General features: G+C 39.4%; 1 protein-coding gene across 6 annotated transcripts in view; it reads right to left on the bottom strand.

Annotated features, from left to right (window-relative positions):
- Positions 1-18,470, bottom strand: part of LOC127445094 (RNA-binding protein 47-like) — a 34,749-nt gene extending 16,279 nt beyond the window's left edge. For 3 of the 6 annotated variants that reach the window (XM_051704864.1, XM_051704870.1, XM_051704871.1), the window contains exon 1: positions 18,309-18,470. The gene's annotated coding sequence lies outside the window, so the exon portion shown is untranslated. Of the gene's footprint in view, positions 1-2,421; positions 2,524-3,230; positions 3,369-5,895; positions 5,986-18,308 lie in introns of those variants that run through there. The other 3 variants (XM_051704866.1, XM_051704867.1, XM_051704868.1) reach the window with 3 other exon arrangements.
- Between the last annotated feature and the right edge of the window lie 596 nt (positions 18,471-19,066).

Here is a 19,066-nt window from a genome sequence, read left to right as displayed (position 1 = left end):
AGCAAAAAGTGCAGAACTTTGTCTTCTTCTCAGTGACTAAGCAAAAACTTGCGCTTGTATAATGTCATCCAATAATTATTAAACCTCATCTCTGACAAACTTTGACCCTTGTGGCACCTTGTGATCACTGCAAAGATCATTAACATTACCTCAATCAAAATGAGAATCCACAATTCTCTACAGTTTAACACTCTCTGAACTAACTAAACAAAAATACACAAGAATCAATCTTGTATATACATCTTTCATCAAAATTTTTACTGACTGTTGATTGTCACTTTGCACACTGTGCACTTTTTGACATCTTCACTGTGAAATAAACCGTTCCCTTATGAAGACTGCTGGATCAAAGAATACACCTCCAGTTTCAGTGAAAGTTCATTTGTCACAATAATAATCAATCTGAAATGCTGAACGAGCAGATTGGCAGAACTTTGAATGTGAACCTCACGAAACCTGTCAAGAGCATGTCTGGGCTCATTTTTCACCTCAAAATCAAACCTGATTTTAAACCTTCCAATTCTGATTACTCTATAATGCAAAAAGAAGAAGAAATTCACTCAATGCTGTATTTAATGAGAATCAACTTGATAATAATGGAAATAATAATTTTTTTTTTTTTTTTTTTTAAACTCAAATGTACACAATTAGGACATATTGTGGTCATTATAATTTTGGGGGCTTGTCATGAATAACATTTCACAATGCAAAAAAAATCATAATTGTTCTAAATAATAAAAATAAAAAAAATCCTGGACGTGGTTTTGTGCGATTCACCTCTGTGCACACCAGTAACAACAGTATTACAAGTGCTACAAGTGCTCACTTCTGAAGATAATTTGAAGATATTATCTGCATTGAAAATGGAAAAATCGGGGCCTGGGTAGCTCAGTGGTAAAATACGCTGGCTACCACCCCTGGAGTTCGCTAGTTCAAATCCCAGGGCGTGCTGAGTAACCAGGCTTCCTAAGCAACCAAACTGGCCTGGCTGCTAGGGAGGGTAGAGTCACATGGGGTAACCTCCTCGTGGTCGCTATAATGTGGTTCGTTCTCGGTGGGGCGCGTGGTGAGTTTAGTGTGGATGCCACGGTGGATGGCATGAAGCCTCCACACACACTATATCTCTGTGGCAACGTGCTCAACAAGCCACATGATAAGATGCGCAGGTTGGCAGTCTCAAATGCAGAGGCAACCTGGATTCGTCCTCCACCACCCGGATTGAGGCAAATCACTACACAACCACAAGGACTTAAAAGCACATTGGGAATTGGGCATTCCAAATTAGGGAGAAAAGGGGAAAAATCCAAAAAAAAAAAAAAGAAAATGGAAAAATCTGGATCACAGGAGATCAGTCACAAAAAGATATTATATAAAGAACTCATTACAGTTTCTTAAAGGGATAGTTCACCCAAAAATTAAAAATCTCTCATAATTTACTCATCCTTATGCCACACCCATCCCAGATGTGTATGACTGTCTTTCATCTGCTGAACTCAAATGAAGATTTTTAGAAGAATTACTCAGCTCTTTTGGTCCATACAATACAAGTGAATGGGTGCCAGAATTCTGAAGCTACAAAAATCACATAAGTCAGCATAAAAATAATCCATACGACTCCAGTGGTTAAATCAATGTCTTCAGAAGTGATATGATAGGTGTTGGTGAGAAACAGATCACTTTTACATTCTTCTTCTTGTGTTTTTGGTGATTCACATTATTCATGCATATCGCCCCCTACTGGGCAGGAAGAAGAATTTCAAGCAGAAATTATTTAAATATTGATCTGTTTTTCACCCGTACCTATCTTATTACTTCGGAAAATTTGGATTAAAACACTGGAGTCGTATGGATAACTTTTATGATGCTTTTATGTGCTTTTTGGAGTGTCAATATTTTGGCACCCATTCACTTGCATTGTATGGACCTACAGAGCTGATATATTCTTCTAAAAATTACAATTTGTGTTCTACAGAATAAGAAAGTCATACACATCTGGGATGGCATGAGGGTGAGTAAATGATGCAAGAACTGTCATTTTGGGTGAACTAACACTTTAATACAGAAAACGACAGTTAAACAACAGCAGACAGAGAGTATGTGGACATGGTGACCACCTTACCCACAAGACAGTTCTCAATTCCTGTAATCCTCAGTTTCAATTCCCTATGAAAACAGGCTACAGTAAAACATTTAGCCAGCCACTGATATGACAAGCATACAATAATGTTGTTCTCACGACTTAGAAACTAGTCAAAAACACAAAAGCAAGATTTTCTTGACAGGCACTAAATTAAAAAGCCCTAACAATCAATAACAAAACAGGAAGAAGGAAGTGAGAAAAATAAAGTGATTACGGTCAAGTGAATACACACTCAGTCAAACACAAACCCACTTATTAATCACAATGTGTATACTATGTACCTGTTACACACAATCCTCTGGCTCACACATTCATAGAGCGCTGGGACGAGTTGCAAACGCTGATGACTTCTTGACGTTTCTTATCTTCTAGTTTGAATTCTTCACTCCTGCTGTTAATCTACTTTCTGCAACACAATGTGACGAGGCCTGATCAAACATTACCACTGATACAGACCCACAAATACACACACAGCTGATGATCTGTTCAAAATACCTCAAGAAAGAACACTGGTAGCTGAGCATCGATGGCTCATCACTTTCTCTTGTGTTATATCAATGCATGGAGAATACCACCGACATACAGATACCTCTGCCATTGATTGAGAAAATATGGGAACTGATAACAGTAACACGCACAGGTCTGGGCCCACCCCAACAGCAAACATAGGAGGCTGAAGGAGTCGAGTCCAAAGACCAACAACCAATGTAGCGCACAATAACCCACAACTGCCTTTTATGCTATGTTATGCTCACTTGCATAAACACACAATGCCGCTAGCCAGATTACAGCACAGTCTACTGTCATTTTAACATATGTCTGTGTTTTTTTGTGGAATTGACACTTCAATATGCCTACCATATGGTAAGCGAATGGATTTCTTCCCTCTTTAAAGTTCGCCTGAAGGTCACTGAAGGTCATAACAACATCGACATTTTGAAAAAGGACAGTTTTTAAAAAACAAAAACAAAGATGAAAACAGTCCACAAAAATTTGATTTTTGGAGTAAAACAAGAGCCTGAACTAACAGACTTCTCACAAACAGAAAATACAGTTACTCGAGCAGGGCAAAAACCCAGATGTTACCTGCCTCTTCAGGTGAATGAATGTGTATCCGAGTGGCACTGTAGCTGCAGTGTGTATTGTGATGTGGTTTCACTCACACACAGTCAAACACACACTCTCTCTCAGGCCTTCTCTCTGTCTGGTGTCAGTGGTTACCCTCTTTCTCTCTCATACACATACACACACACACACAGCCGGTGGGGTAGAGGAGCAGATAGTGTGATTCGAGGTGCTGTAGGTAGAAGTGTGTTTACTCAGTGCCTGTGAGGGGTGGGGCAGAGCAAAGGTGCCCCCTCCTACACCTCTCTCCTACTAGCTCTCTCTCTCTCTGTCAGTCTTATTATTTCTTTCTCCTTTTCCCTGTCACACCCAAGAAGACTTCTTTCCTGCTTTTCTAAGAGCAAATGAGAGGGAGATATGTCTGTACGGTGCGTGACTGTGTGTAATGGTCTGTGAATGAGATTGTCCATTGACTGCAGAAAAGTTCGTCACAGATGGCAACTGACTGAAAAATAGTCAACTTGTCTGTTCTGATTTGAGATCAGTTTCCTGAATTTCTGCATTCTAAAACATTTAAAGATGTAGAGAGACAGTGTTTGAAATTAAGCAAACGTCGGCAACACTCAAACCTGTAAACGGCTGTAAAATGTCATTCCAGTTCCTAAGAAACAGGTACTTACATGTTACAGTATGTTTTACGTCGCTTTAGTTACAAAGATAAGGTGGAAATCACAATTGATTTCACAAGGGTGTGTGTTTGCGTTTGTGCTTGTGTGTGTGTGAATATTACAAAAAAAATAATTAAAAAATCTATTTATAACAAGTAGTGTAAAAAAATAGAGAACGCCAGAAATACTATCATCCATCTCAAAAGATGCCACCAGACAAAAGATACAACCGAAACATGCAGTTATCATTCCACACAAGACAAAGTGTACACAACACCACAACATTTTCTCCACCTTCCATTCACACAAATAAACACACAAGCCTGAATCGCAAAATCACACACAATCACATACAGTAAGTGGGTAGTTAACATGACTTGTCAAATAGTGAAAGTAGTCATACTTATTTTAAACAAAAAAAATTTTTTTAATTCTTGTATAATTAACATACATGCAGCTTTTATGACCTCATATTAATTAAAAACTACACTGAATTTCTGCAAAGGGCTCAACAATTCTACTGGTCAGACTCATATTTTTCCTTTCCCTTCCAACGTTTTCACTGGCCCTGACATAAATGAATTGCTATTTTTAGCAACACATTTTTATTTGTGTCACAAAAAATATATTTATATATTTTATTCAACCTTAAACATCTTAAAAAAAAAAAAATTATTTATGAAAATTTTATATGCTGTATATACAACAATATATATACAGTATATATATATATATATATATATATATATATATATATATATATATATATATATAGATAGATAGATAGATAGATAGATAGATAGATAGATATAGATATAGTAGTGGCCAAAAATATTGGCACCCTTGGTAAATATGAGCAAAGAAGGCTGTGAAAAAAAATCTGCATTGTTTATCCTTTTGATCTTTCATTCAAAAAAATCACAAAAATCTAAACTTTAGAGGGGAAATATCTCATTATTAAATAAATATTTTTCTCCACAATTACTGGCACCCCTAGAAATTCTTATGAGTAAAATATATCTGAAATATATTCCCATTCATATTTAAAAAAAATTTTGTGCACCTGGGTGACTAGGAACATGAAATTGTTCAGCCACGACTTCCTGTTTCACAGGGGTATAAATATGAGGTAACACACTGGCCAAATTCCCTTAGGTTGTGTCTCGTTTGGAAGGATGCATCCTCCGAAGGTCGCATTTGTCGGCCACATACGTCACCGAGGCTGTCTCCTTTCATAAAAGCGAGTAGGACACTTTAAATGCAGCATTCGAATGCAACCTTCTTTCACGGGAATTCGGAGGATGCATGAGGTGTACCCTTCGTGGGCACTCACAACCCACAATTCTTTGCTTCCACGGAAATGTCTAAAACAAATTACGCCAATTTGCCCGTAAAAATGATGTTCAAACGCAAGGAATGTAAATTCCCAAGTTGAGTACCTCAGTAGATGGGTGCAGAGTATATAATATGTATAACTGTATTAATATATAATTAAAATAAAGTATTAGACTAAAAGTACACCTGTAAAATCTATTTTCTTTTCTCTTTACATCATTATAACTCTCCTAAAATCTACCTCATGCATTCCCTTCCAGAGGGACTTTGTTACCTTCTCAATCAAAGTGCTCGCGCTTGTTAAAGAGTGGCGTGCTGTCATAGCAACCATGTTATGTTACGTTTCCGTTTGTCCTACAAAGGCCGTCTCGTTTAAACGAGGCTTGTTTAAAGGAGGACTCTCGGTATACTGCAGCCTTCAAAGGACACATCCTACCTAGCATGCAGCCTTCCAAATGAGACATAGCCTTTATCATCAATCACAGTGGGTTAGACTAAAGAATATAGTTCTGATGTGCAGCAAAAGGTTGTTGAGCTTCACAAAATGGGAAGTGGCTAAAAGAAAATAGCTAAATCATTGAAAATGCCCATTTCCACCATCAGGGCAATAATTAACAAGTTCCAATCAACTGGAGATCTTAAGAATCAGCATGTAAAAGGACATGTGGCTATACTGTCTCCACGTACAGTGAGGAGGATGGTTCAAGTGGCCAAAGAATCTCCAAGGATCACAGCTGGAGAATTGCAGAAATTAGTTGGGTCTTGGGATCAGAAAGTCTAAAAAAAAACAAAAACAAAATATCAGGCATCACCTACATCACCACAAGTTGTTTAGGAGGGTTTCAAGAAAAAGGCCTCTGCTCTCATCCAACAACAAACTCAAGTGTCTTCAGTTTGCCAGACACTACTGGAACTTCAAATGCGACGGGGTTCTATAGTCAGATGAAAAAAAAAGAGCTTTTTGGCAGCAAACACCAGAGATGGGTTTGGCGCACACAGAGATAAAGAAGTACCCAATGCCCACGGTTAAATGTGGAGCTGGATCTTTAATGTTGTGGAGCTGTTTTTCTGCCAGAGGTCCTGGACATCTTGTTCAGACACATGGCATCACTGACTTTATCAAATACCAACAGATCAAAAATAAATAACCTGGCTGCCTCTGCCAGAAAGCTGACAATGGGCCCTGGTTGGATCTTCCAGCAGGACAATGATCCAAAACCAAATCAAAATCAACACAAAAATGGTTCACTGACCACAAAATCAAGGTTCTGCCATGGTCATCCTAGTCCCCTGACCTGAACCCCATATCAAATTTGTGGGGTGAACTGAAGAGGAGAGTCCACCAACATGGACCTCTGAATTTAAAAGATTTATAGAGATTCTGTATGGAGGAATGGTCTCAGATCCCTTGCCAGGTGTTCTCCAACCTGAGGCATTATAAGAGAAGACTCAGAGCTGTTATCTTGGCAAAGGGAGGTTGCAAAAAGTATTGAATAAAAGGGTGCCAATAATTATGGCCAATGCATTTTGGAGAAAAATATTTATTTAATAATGAGATATTTCCCCTGTTTCAATTGTTTTACTTCAATTAAAAGTTAGATTTTTGTGATTTTTTTAATGAAAGCTCAAAAGGATAAACAATGCAGATTTACCAAGGGTGGCAATATTTTTGTCCACAACTGTATTTATATATATATATATATATATATATATATATATATATATATATATATATATATATACACACACACACACACACACACACACACACACACACACACACACACACACACTGATCAGCCACAACATTAAAACCACTGACAACTGAATAACATTGATTATATCGTTACAATGGCAACTGTCAAGGGCTGGGATATATTAGGCAGCAAGTGAACAATCAGTTCTGAAGCAGGAAACAATGTGTTAGAAGCAGGAAAAATGGGCAAGTTTAAGGATCTGAAGGACTTTTACAAGGGCCAAATTGTGATGGCAAGATGACTGGGTCAGAGTTTCTCCAAAATGGCAGGTCTTGTGGGGTGTTCCCAGTATGCAGTGGTTAGTACCTACCAAAAGTAGTCCAAGGAAGGACAACTGGTGAACCGGCAACAGGGTCATGGGCGCCCAAGGTTCACTGATGCGCGTGTGGAGTGAAGGCTAGCCCGTCTGGTCCGATCCCGCAGAAGAGCTACTACAACACAAATTGCTGAAAAAACGTAATGCTGGCCATGATAGAAAGGTGTCAGAACACACAGTGCATTACAGCTTGCTGCGTATGGGGCTGTGTAGCTGCAGACTGGTCAGAGTGCCCATGCTGACCCCTGTCCACTGCCAAAAGCGCCTACAATGGGCACGTGAGCATCATAACTGGACCATGGAGCAATGGAAGAAGGTGGCCTAGTCTGATGAATCACATTTTCTTTTAGATCATGTGGACGGCCGGGTGCATGTGCATCGTTTACCTGAGGAAGAGATGGCAGCAGGATGCACAATGAGAAAAAGACAGGCCGGCAGAGGCAGTGTGATGCTCTGGGCAATGTTCTGCTGGGAATCCTTGGGTCCTGCCATTCATGTCGCTTTGGTACTTTGACACGTACCACCTACCTAAAGATTGTTGCAGACCACGTACACCCCTTCATGGCAACAGTATTCCCTGATGGCAGTGGCCTCTTTCAGCAGGCTAATGCACCCTTCCACACTGCAAAAATTGTTCAGGAGTGGTTTCAGGAACATGACAAAGAGTTCAAGTTGTTGACTTGGCCTCCAAATTCCCCAGATCTCAATCCGATTGAGTATCTATGGGATGTGCTGGACCAACAAGTCTGATCCTTGGAGGCCCCACCTCGCAACTTACAGGACTTAAAGGATCTGCTGCTAACGTCTTGGTGCCAGATACCACAGCACACCTTCAGACGTCTTGTGGAGTCAATGCCTCAACGGTTCAGAGCTGTTTTGGTGGCATGATATTAGGCAGGTGGTTTTAATGTTGTGGCTGATCAGTGTATATTATATATATAAACTCAGCAAAAAAAGAAACGTCCCTTTTTCAGGACACTGTATTTTAAAGATAATTTTGTACAAATCCAAATAACTTTACAGATCTTCATTGTAAAGGGTTTAAACAATGTTTTCCATGCTTGTTCAATGAACCATAAACAATTAATGAACATGCACCTGTGGAACGGTTGTTAAGACACTAACAGCTTACAGATGGTAGGCAATTAAGGTCACAGTTATAAAAACTTAGGACACTAAAGAGACCTTTCTACTGACTCCAAAACACCAAAAGAAAGATTCCCAGGGTCCCTGCTCATCTACGTGAACATGCCTTAGGCATGCTGCATGGAGGCATGAGGACTGCAGATGTAGCCAGGGCAATAAATTGCAATGTCCGTACTGTGAGACACCTAAGACAATGCTACAGGGAGACAGGAAGGACAGCTGATCATCCTCGTAGTGGCAGACCACGTGTAACAACACCTGCACAGGATCGGTACATCCGAATACCACACCTGCGGGACAGGTACAGGATGGCAACAACAACTGCCTGAGTCACACCAGGAACGCACAATCCCTCCATCAGTGCTCAGACTGTCCGCAATAGGTTGAGAGAGGCTGGACTGAAGGCTTGTAGGCCTGTTGTAAGGCAGGTCCTTACCAGACATCACCAGCAACAACATCGCCTATGGGCACAAACCCACCTTCGCTGGACCAGACAGGACAGGCAGGACTCTTCACTGACGAGTCACGGTTTTGTGTCACTAGGTGTGATTGTTGGACTTGCATTTATCGTCGAAGGAATGAGCATTACACCGAGACCTGTATTCTGTAGCGGGATCGATTTGGAGGTGGAGGGTCCGTCATGGTCTCGGGCGGTGTGTCACAGCATTATCGGACTGAGCTTGTTGTCATTGCAGGCAATCTCAACGCTGTGTAACAGGAAAGACATCCTCCTCCCTCATGTGGTACCCTTCCTGCAGGCTCATCCTGAATTGACCCACCAGCCTGACAATGCCACCAGCCATACTGCTCGTTCTGTGCGTCATTTCCTGCAAGACAGGAATGTCAGTGTTCTGCCATGGCCAGTGAAGAGCCCGGATCTCAATCCCATTGAGCACCTCTGGGACCTGTTGAATCGGAGGGTGAGGGCTAGAGCCATTCCCCCCAGAAATGTCCGGGAACTTGCAAGTGCCTTGGTGGAAGAGTGGGGTAACATCTCACAGCAAGAACTGGCAAATCAGGTGCAGTCGATGAGGAGGAGATGCACTGCAGTACTTAATGCAGCTGGTGGCCACACAAGATACTGACTGTTACTTTTGATTTTGACCCCCCTTTGTTCCGGGACACATTATTCCATTTCTGTTAGTCACATGTCTGTGAAACTTGTTCAGTTTATGTCTTAGTTGTTGAATCTTTTTATGTTTATACAAATATTTACACGTTAAGTTTGCTGAAATTAAAAGCAGTTGAAAGTGAGAGGACATTTATTTTTTTGCTGAGTGTATATATATTTGTCATTTTTTCTACAATAAAACATTTTACCTCTGAAGAAGTGAATAAAACGTTTTGAAAATGTTTATATCACGTACACTCACATGAGATGAAAACTCCAGTCAAATCGGCAGCCTAATAAAAGCTGTTTTATTTTACATAGAGTTGGTCTGCATCTTGGGGGCCACCATGTTAAGATCACATGACCAGCCAAATACTACTCATTTTATCTTGGTAGCCCCCCTTATTCTCAGATTAATTTTTAAATTAATCATGGCTAACTGTGAATAGCGCATTTCTAAAATGACATTAGTAATCGAAGGCAACAGCTTTTGCATGATGCTGCATAAATGCATCTAGTTATCAGTATACATTAAGTCCAAGATAACTGCCATATCAGCCACCAGAGCATAAACAAAAAATACTGAGTGCACCTTTAAATCCATTCGCAACAACAGTTAAATACATCACAGAAATCTAAATGTTTAAGTGTATGAGACATAAAAAAAACTAGGGCTGTCAATTAATGTGTTCATTTAGTGTGATTAATTGTATGAAAAATAATGTGTTAAAAAAATTAAGCAATTAATTATGCCCCCTGCCTGATCAGTATGTAAATTCCATTATAAACTGTGCTATTTTTGCGTTCCACAGCCAGTAGGGGGCAGTCAGCGCAGCCTCAGCTTGGGGCTGTACCAAGTGGGCAATATAGACAACAAGCCTTGTCAAACCATCGAGAACAGGCAGGCCACACAAAATGAAAAGGAGCTGTTCAAACTACTTTTTACTTGACGCAGCATCTTAATCGTGACAGGTAATACATGATGCAACCAAAACTAGATGAGATCTAATGCATGTGTACATGCTACATAGACAAACATTTGAAATGGATCAGATGGCTCAAGTCCTATGATGAACTCAAATGAAAATGGATTTCTGTCTAAAGTAGGCCAATAATAGGCATATGTTCAATGATATGGAAATAAAACAAACAATATATTGACTTCTAAAGCCACTTTTTGTATTGTCTAATCAATGCTTTGTTCATCTGGCACAATAACGTAATGTATTTAAATGATCTGAATGAATATATTTATATATATATATATTGTGTTTATAATTGTTTAAATTACTATATACTGTATTATCTTTGTTTGGGAGCCTTTTTCAGGAAATATATAGCCTATGTGATAAATTCAATTATTTAATCTGCGCATCACATAATTAATTTGATTAAAACTTTTAATTAATTCACAGCCTAGTGACAGTTCCTTCAACAGGCCTTAAACACTCCCACACCTGCCCAGGGCCATCCATATTTTTAGGCCCTGTTGGACTTTTAAAAATGTATTTGTTACAATACAAGTCTATTTAAATAAACTACTAATTAAGCTTAAAGGTGATTAAAAATTGTGATTAAAAACTTAAAATAGCACTTAAAATATAAAAAATCCCTTATTCATAAATGTACATTTTAACCTAAAATCTTGGAAAGTTTATGGACGTGTTATTTGTCAACTACCCAAGTACATTTGTGCAGAGTCACTGGGATGTTCAGCTATAACTACAGAACAGCATTGGGGTGAGATGGGGTAGGGGGGGCGAGTGAAGTGCGATGGGGTACGTACATAAACAAGAAATGATGGCGCACTTAATGGGCAAAACCATTTCTGTTTTAGGTGGTTGGCTGATCACATGAATCCTCAGTTAGCCATACAGAATAAATAACACACATGCAGGAGTGGCAAACCAATTGGATGGATTTCTCAACAATTGTCTACAGCAGTTAAAGCTCAATCAGCATGTAAGCGAGATTACATTAATATGTGTTGTGACACTCCAGAAGTTTCTCCAGCGCACCTTCTAAGAATACACTAGTGACCTTACTCTCTTAAAATGCAACCAAGATGCAAAATAACACCATGAGTGATTATCTTCTAATCATTGACAATGTCATAAACCCTGAGCACATGATGCATTATGGGTAAGCCATAAAGAAGGGTGAGGCTGTGTAGAGAGTCAACATGCCATGAGAGGGTGCAAAGTCTGCCTTTACTGTGTTATTGGCACCCATCTTACAACTATATATATATATATATATATATATACTATATATATACAGTATATAAAACTTCTCCTTTACTGATTTCAGGCCTGATTCCATCTGTTCTTCCTTAGGCTGGAGGGATGAGGGGGGTTTGTTTGTGTCACAGAAAAAGGAGTCACAGAGACTTGGATGTGCATGAATGATATTTATTAACTATGAAGCCTCAGGGGACAGGGAATAGTGAAGTGTGTGTGTATAAGGGAGTAAGGGGTGATAAAGAAAGAGTGTGTAAGTGCGTTTTAGTTTGCACACATTGCGTCACACATTACTGGTAGAGATAACTGGAAAATCAGGTTTAACTCAAACTTTAACATTGTACGAATATATGAATAGACTATGTACACAGACACAGACACACATACAGACATGCGCACACTGCTCACTATAACTTTATGCTAGGAAGGCATCTGACCTACAGTATATCTACTTTGAGTCAAGGTCATCTGATGGTGACTGATTGTGGGTTGGTGGCTCAACTGCTCCAGTGCTTTTAATATCTCCAGACATGTAAGAGCCCCTCTAGTGTTTACAACAGAAGTCCATTATTGGCCTGAAATTTCTTTGCATTTGTGCTCAAAACAGCTTAGAAGAGGTGCACTTAGTCATTTTTGGCTAATTATAAAAAGTTGTACACATAAAGAAATGAATAGTATTTTTAACTTGAACACTCACATGAGATGAGGACTCCAGTAATATTAGTCTTATAGAAAAAGCTGTTCAATTCTTCCTGGAGTTGGGTGCAGCCTCATGGGTGTTGCCATTATGGAGATCACATGACGAGTGCAATACTGATAATTTTATCTTGGTAATCCCCCTATTTTTTAAACATTTTGATTGAGCAATAAATAAATCATGCACCCACAAATACGCCTACTAATTGAGTATTTCTAATATGTTGTTGGTACCATCAATAGGTGTCAGTATCAAGTTAAAAACCTCCATTAAAAGTTTGTATCAGCCACAAAAAAAAAAAAAAAGTGCACACTTAATGACACCCTGTACTAATCAGACACGACAAGTTTCTGCTGACAGGTAATTTGTATGCCCACACCGAAAGCAACAATACTGTGTTGCACCACACAATCACAGCCAATCAGAACATATTTGATGTTTATGCTGCCTTAGGAATAATCCTACTTCCCACTCTGAAGTCGTAATTATGAGTATGTCACGTTCAAATGCTTTGTAGTCAGAGAGAACAGGAAACATAGAGAACGGTAGGTTAGTTGTTTCATATTTCTTGGGGAACTCTTATTTTGACATCGTAATACATATACATTCTAATTTATCTGTGTAAAAATGTACAATAGGCATCAAATGGTTATTTATATGCATAACTGTTTAGGACCGAAATTGCAAGCGATAACAAGGTAGCTGCTTTTGAAAATAAATGTATAAAACCTAACCTATCATTCACCACAGAAACTGTACTTTCCTCTGCCATGTTGAAAGTTCTCCTCCCAAGTCAGAAACTAGGATATCAAAATGATCTCAAAAGGGTTTTCTCAGAGGGGGCATGTGTTTACGATAATTCCAACAGCACGTGAAGGCAGCATTAATATACAATTATGTGGAGTGGGATTTTGGACCAATGAGATTTCACTGTGGGAGGGGTTAACCAGCAAAGCAATGGAAATGGATGGACAAAATGGACAAAACTGAAAATGGACGGTTGGCTTAAGACAAAAAAATAAATAAATCAGATTTATATGGAAAGAGCTCTTACTGCAAGTCACTTTATCGTGTTGCACCTGGTTAGGACATGATGTAGCGGGATGTTCACACTGACAGCGATTTAAAGAATTTAAATTCAGTCATTTTTTACTTACCCTAATGTCGTCTCACACCCATATAACTTTTTTTCTTCTGTTGACCACAAAGAGTGAATTTTTTAAAAGTTTTCACAGGGTTTATTTACCATAATGTTAGTGAACTATGACTCTGGTTTTTCGAACTCGAGAAAGGACAAAAATAACAACATAAAACCACAAAAAAAATGTCATCGATATGACCAGTACCGCCGCTCCCTATACGCATATATTACACAGTCTGCGTAGGCACCATCTTACCAAGGGGGGCACCAGAAACTCCACCGGCTTCCTTTCCCTGCACATTATACATTATTCAAGAACCCGATAGCTGTCGCGAAACACAGACGATCGCCTCGCAGCTCACACCACCTAAGATTATCGCCTTAAGTCGTTATTCACGATCAAATCATATTAATAAAGTAAAGTGCTTAAATCAAATATGGAGGCTACATTGATGACATCAAATCTCACTGGTTCTCATCACGTCTCGTGACCATATGTGCAACATGACAGTCATATTTGATTTAAGCATTTTACTTTACTTTCGCTGTACTGTTGGTAGCGAGGTGTTCCTACTCGACTACTACTGTATATCATGTTAGCTTCACTGTCTGCACTCCCATTGGTAGTTGTCACATCATGTCACTGCTCATTTGCTTAAAGTTGAACTCAATGTCGTCTAAAATCACTAACTCTTATTAAAATTGAATGACTTCCGTTCACTTTGTTGCTGAAAATCACAATATGTGTGAACTACACTTACAGGTGCACTCAGTAGATTTTTTCCACATTAAAAAATTTTACTCCTAAAGAAATTAATAGTAATTTTGAAACATTGTTTCAAAAATGTAAAATTATGACCACTCACATGAGATGAGGACTCTAGTCATATCAGTAACCTTATAAAAGCTGTTTTATTCTACATGGGGTGCCCTCGTGGAGGCTGCCATTTTAGAATCACATGACCAGCTGAATACTACTTGCTTAATCTCAGTAACCATCTTGTTTTCGGACACTTTCACTCTTGGATTAAATTAAGCATGGCTGATTGTGAATAGTGAATTTCTACAATGGCATCTAACTGAAAACTAATGATTTTGAATGATGCTGCATCCACACCACTAGGTATCACTGTAAGTCCAAGATGACAAGAGCAAAAAGTTACTGAGTGCACCTTTAAGACTTCAAGTAATTTTTTTTTTTTTCAGTTGCACATTGGTTCAGTAGTCCAGTCTTTACTTAGGGCTGGGGTGTACTTACATTATTTGAGTAACTTGGAACAGAAATGGAAACAGTTGCATGTGAGTGTGTGAGTGTCTTCAGTATCAATGTATAAGGGACAAGATGTTTTGAACAGTTACTTAAAAAAAAGAAATGTGCTAGGGACCATTGTGTTCTCTCTGATTCTCTAACTGCACAAACAGACACGTACTGTACACACAATGAAGCAGGAAGGATTTATATATCAAAATGAGACCAGCGCTGTAGTAATTGGTGTGTAAATAATATTTCCAATGCTCCTTTGCTCTGTTTGTGAGGTTCAGTGGACGGGGGCCTATTATTATTCACTACAACAGAGGACAGAAGAAAAGGGGGAAGAGAAAAGTGTGTAATGAAGCGGCATAAAAGCATTAGTGAGAACGAAAGAGAAATTGAGCGACTTGATTTGGACATACAGAACCTGTGTCTATAAGGAGTTGGGTGTGTGTGTGTGTGTGTGTGTGTGTGTGTGTGTGTGGCACACGGTGGGATATCCCAAATTAAGTATTTGGTCTAAAAGAGCTCCACCCCTCAGAAGTCACTATTAATCAAACTACCTGGAGGAGAACCACAGACACACACACACACACACACACACACACACACACACACACACACAGCTCTTGTAGCCTCTCTATAGAGACAGACAGTGGAAGAATGCATTCATTGTGGAGTGCAGGTATTTGGTGTGTGTTAGGGATAGAGATGGAAAGAAAAGCAGAAGGGAGAGCGAGGAGATACTGTTTCACACACACACACACACACACACACTGTTCTCCAGATGTCTGTCAGGGTTAAAGTCATGTTGAGGAGGTCACATGATCAGTCATATGACTTTAAGAACAAAGAACGAGAGGTGAGCTGTCTTGCTCTCTCTCCCTCGCCATCGCTGATAGTAGCCTATGTCTACAAGACATAAAGAAAACTGACGAGTGCTAAAGGATGGACGAATAAGCAGTGTGTGTCTATAGTTTGTGGACAAAATTATCCCCAAAGTAAGCTAAATCTGACAAAACTGGCCTTTGGAGACATTTGGGGATGTCCTCAATTGGCATTCAATTAATAAATGAACCAAATTATTATTATTTTAACTCAAGAAATGAAGAAAGCCAGGGGCCTGGGTAGCTCAGCGAGTATTGACACTGACTACCACCCCTGGAGTCGCGAGTTCGAATCCAGGGTGTGATGAGTGACTCCAGCCAGGTCTCCTAAGCAACTAAATTGGCCCGGTTGCTAGGGAGGGTAGAGTCACATGGGATAACCTCCTCGTGGTAGCAATTAGTGGTTCTTGCTCTCAGTGGGGCGCGTGGTAAGTTGTGCGTGGATCGTGGAGAGTAGCATGAGCCTCCACATGCTGTGAGTCTCCGAGGTGTCATGCACAACGAGCTACGTGATAAGATGCGCAGATTGAGGAGCGGAGGCAACTGAGACTTATCCTCTGCCACCCGGATTGAGGTGAGTAACCACGCCACGACGAGGACCTACTAAGTAGTGGGAATTGGACATTCCAAATTGGGGAGAAAAGGGGGATAAAAAAAAGGACAAATGAAATGCAGAAAGCCTTATTTAAAGGTTAAAGGAATGTTCTGGGTTCAATACAAGTTAAGCTCAATCAACAGCATTTGTGGCATAATGTTGATTACCATAGAAAATGATGTAGTCTCATCCCTCGTTTTAATTAAAAAAGCAAAAATCAAGGTCAGGCACTTACAATAAATGTGAATGGGGCCAGTCCATAAGCGCAAAAGTATAGTTACAAGATGTAAAAATGGGACATGTTACGGTTAGTCTATAGTAGATTTAATAAGCTTTATTTGAATACAGTAGAAGTCTAATAAAAGTATGTCCTCATTTAGATAGCTAAGTAAACGCGTGTGAGTGTTTCTTACAAAGAGGAACTAAAACTATAGTCAATAAAGGAGAAAGAACTGAGAAATGTCTCTAAACCTTAAAATTCTATTCAGTTTGAGTTTGTGGAGATCACAACCCATGAAAGTGAATAAAATTTGTTTTGTAGCATATACAAATTCTAATGACACACACATGCCCACACACCTGAATATTCTGCATTCTGAGAATCAGATAAGCATCTGAATGAAGACAGAGAACTGGTTCAGCTCAGAGCCACAGCCAATCAGATTTCAGATACACACACTTAAGTGCACACACTACTGGGCCCCAGTGGTCTGTCACCAAATAAACATACTTACTCATTTAACAGGTGCACTATTTGGAGTAACAACAGAGATGCCTCGAGTCACATGACCCTCGACACATACACATATCACGTTTTGCTTTGTCCTTCACCTCGGTATTAATTCTTTCTAACGTCATTTAACATTTCTTTTAAACTACATTCCCCATATTGCAAATCCACAGCGTGTTGTCTCTCAAGACCACATTTACCTATCTATTTAAATAAAGAAATATCATGGACTTCTTTTGTTTCAACTTTTTATATAAAGCTAATTATAACTGCTAACCCTTAAAGGAAATGGTGTGCATTTTATTTACTCTATATATTTTACTTAGGAATGATTTCTACTTTTGGGGATGTCCTAAGAATTCTCTATTGGGAGGTTTAGTTAGATTTAGCTCACTTCTGAGAACAATATTCTCAAAGTATAGCTAAGTAAACCCAAATACACATGCACTCTAGGATTGAAGTTTAAGCACTTAACAATTAAATTAGTATCAGTGGATGAAATCCATCCTTTATTGACAGAAAATAAGATTACACGGCTCATTTGTTTAGTTGTGTGTGTCTCGTCCATTCATGCACCCTAAAAAAGTCCAGAACTGTACCTGAAGTGGTACCCTCAAGGGGACCTATTTTTGTTCCTCTAGTTAGTTATAACTTGTTTATAACTCATTTATAAAGAATGTTTATAACTCATCTTGGAATTTTGTCTGAAAAAGACAAATTTGTCAGATCATTGTATTTTCCCTCATGTAAACTCTTCTTTCTTTCTTTCTTTTTTCATTATCTCACTCTTATTTTTTGATAGATTGAGCCATCTCTCTGTCAGAAACCTGATTCTCTCACACACACTAAATTACAGCACACCCCCTGAGTGCAGTTACACAACACACATACACACACACACACACACACACACACATACACACACACAAACACAAAAGACCCGCAGAGCAACTTTCAACACAGTTTTGGAACACAATGACATTCTAACCTTAAAACAGTCATATGGGAAAGAAAGAGAGGGAGAGAGAGTGGGAGAATGGGATGAAGTAAGCAATGTCAACTGAACTCTATGAAAACAAATCAGGTCAGAGGGGAAAGCGTGATCGCTGGACCATCTGTGAGAAGATGACAGCAAGAGAGAGAGAACAAGATGAAGTACGACAGACAAATCATAAGACATAGAAGGAGAGAATCAGACACACAGATGTTTAAGAATATACGATCTTACCTGCAGTGTTAAGTAGCTGTCAAACAGAATCTCAAACCAATCAAAGATACAGTAGATCAGTCACATTCATCCCTGTTTCTTAAGATTTCACCCCTGATCGTGTCAGTTCTCTCAGGTCTTGACAGTCCAGAGTGATGGGGTGGGGGGGGGGACTTAAAGTTTTGGGAGAACTTTTTCTCTTTTGGTTTCTGTCTCCAAACTGTTTCACTTCCCTGTCCCTGCTTGTTTGTTCTCCTCCTCTTTCTCTTCTTCAATGGCAAGAAGGTGGGAGGGAGAACGAGCGAGACCGGGCGGAGATAGAGATTGAGAGAGAGAGAGAGAGAGAGAGAGAGAGAGAGAGAGTAATTAGCACTAGTCTCAATACTTGCGTCTTACTTACTGACATAATCTTCACATTCCTCTGCTCTGAGGAGGAAAGAAATGAATCTGTGTAGGAATACTGGCCCCATGTGAGAGTGTATGGTCTGAAATCTAGAAGAGGTCAAAAAACAAGCTTTTCAAATAAATAAATAAACCACCAAAAACCTTCCAATTAGAGAATTCATAGAAACAGCCATATGATTTCAAGAAAATTTGAAGGCCTCAGACGCTGATAAGAATAGAGAGTGTACGTGTCAGTCGTTAAAGCACAGTTAGTACTGGGAAATGTTTAGTCTCTTTCTCACCGGGCTGGTCCGAGCAACCTGTTCCTTTGAGTGTGTGTGCGTGTGTGTGTGTGTGTGCATGTGTCTCAGAAACTCACCAAACCAGAATGCTCA

Source organism: Myxocyprinus asiaticus, chromosome 8 (assembly GCF_019703515.2).
Source record: "Myxocyprinus asiaticus isolate MX2 ecotype Aquarium Trade chromosome 8, UBuf_Myxa_2, whole genome shotgun sequence".
In the NCBI taxonomy this organism is placed as follows: domain Eukaryota; kingdom Metazoa; phylum Chordata; class Actinopteri; order Cypriniformes; family Catostomidae; genus Myxocyprinus; species Myxocyprinus asiaticus.
The sequence above is the reverse complement of the archived record's forward strand: the minus strand, read 5'-3'. Positions and strand labels throughout refer to the sequence as shown.